We start from the raw sequence: 2,086 nt of genomic DNA on the forward strand, positions 1-2,086 counted from the left end.
TGCGTCTGACCGGCACGCAGATAGCATGGTGTAAAGATGGGCGCGATAACATGTTGTAGAGCAGTGATACTCAACCACCGGGCCGTGGCCGCAGAATAATGATTTATTTTTAATTTATCTTGTTATATCACACTCAAATTTTTACTGCATGCCATTGGTAAGCGCAGGGGTGAGAAGAGGTTTAAATTTATTAGCGCCTGCTTACTTTTTACCGCATGCCTTGAATAAGCGCAGGAGTGAGAAGAGGTTTTAAATTAATTAGCACCCCGGCGGCTATTCAAGGAAATACGGTAGCTTTAATTATTGCCTCCCTCCAATTAACGGCCTGTGAGTACACGCCAGTGTTGTCGTTTTATGATGACTCCGTCTTGTGTCTCCTGACAGGCAAGTGGTTCAACTACGGCATCATCTTCCTAGTCCTCATTTTGGACCTCAACATGTGGAAGAACCAGATCTTCTACTCGCCCTTCGAGTATGGTCAGTATGTGGGGGCCCGGCGACAGGATCTACATGGTGTACGACGCCGACACGCTCAATAATCTCAACATCAGCACGCTGACCTTTGCCTGGCGCTCCGACAATGTGGATCCTGCCACCAACCGCAGCTACACGGAGGGAGACCTTTTGATGTCCAGCCGCTACATCGGCCACGGCATGAACACCAAGTTCATGGCCTTCATCCCAACCCTGGGGGCGTTCGTCCTCTTCGGCTCGTTCATCTCGTTGTTGGGGCGCTTCCAGAAAAGCGAGAACTTCCAAAACCAAAACAAGGACAAAAGCTATATAAGAGGATCCAGAGGAAGTCCCCATCGGCGTGCAGCAAGGAGATGGGCGTCACCCCTGAGGAGACGGACAGCGCCGTGATTAATAACCTCAAACTACTGGGGATGCTCTCGCCGGACGCAACGATTACGGCGGAAACCCGAGAGACCAACCCGAGCGTTGTGATTGACAACGTGGCTCAGGAAGAACTGGACGTCTTTTCTGACCCCAACACACACGCACCCGAATCCGGATCTTTGACCTGAGAGACATGTAGCATTTCCTTGTCCCCCTCTAAGCAAACCTATTCAGACTATAAATAGCGGGAAGGTTGGTAAGGTACTCGCCTTTCTTAAGTTCTCATCTACTTTGGTGCCTTTCATCGAGGCCTGTTCCGGACCCCTTGACCCTATCAGGAGGCGACGGTTGTGCCTTGAAATCTCATACGCAGTCTAATTATGCTTGTGTGATAACACACATACACTATTTATGACCTGCTGCATTTATATTATTGTATCCTTCTTGGGTGTAATCATTTCCTAGACGTGTTTACAAACGTTTGTACTTAAAGCAACAACACTTGAAATCACTACGAGTCCACACACGTCTTAAATATACTGTTTGTTACTAAATAGAAGCAGACTCTTTATCAATGGCGGAAGAACAGTCCAGAATACAGAACAGGCCAAAAGCTTGAACACACCTTCTCATTTAATGGGTTTTCTTTATTTTCATTGTAGATTGTCACTGAAGGCATCAAAACTATGAATGAACACATGTGGGGTTCTGTACTTAACAAAAAAAGGTGAAAATACCGAAAACCGGTTTTGTACAAACCCCTTTTCTATATGGGTTGGGAAATTGTGTTAGATGTACATATAAACGGAATACAATGATTTGCGGGGCTTCACGGTGGCAGAGGGGTTAGTGCGTCTGCCTCACAATACAAAGTGCCTGCAGTCCTGGGTTCAAATCCAGGCTCGGGATCTTTCTGTGAGGAGTTTGCATGTTCTCCCCGTGAATGCGTGGGTTCCCTCCGGGTACTCCGGCTTCCTCCCACTTCCAAAGACATGCACCTGGGGATAGGTTGATTGGCAACACTAAAATTGGCCCTAGTGTGTGAATGTGAGTGTGAATGTTGTCTGTCTATCTGTGTTGGCCCTGTGATGAGGTGGCGACTTGTCCAGGGTGTACCCCGCCTTCCGCCCGATTGTAGCTGAGATAGGCGCCAGCGCCCCCCGCGACCCCAAAAGGGAATAAGCGGTAGAAAATGGATGGATGGACAATGATTTGCAAATCCTTTTCAACCCATATTCAATTGAAT

General features: G+C 47.7%; 1 pseudogene; it reads left to right on the top strand.

Moving 5' to 3' along the window:
* The window catches only part of LOC133563737 (transmembrane protein 117-like), a 10,743-nt pseudogene extending 9,715 nt beyond the window's left edge, over positions 1-1,028 (top strand).
* Positions 1,029-2,086: the final 1,058 nt, after the last annotated feature.

Source organism: Nerophis ophidion, linkage group LG12 (assembly GCF_033978795.1).
Source record: "Nerophis ophidion isolate RoL-2023_Sa linkage group LG12, RoL_Noph_v1.0, whole genome shotgun sequence".
NCBI classification, from domain to species: domain Eukaryota; kingdom Metazoa; phylum Chordata; class Actinopteri; order Syngnathiformes; family Syngnathidae; genus Nerophis; species Nerophis ophidion.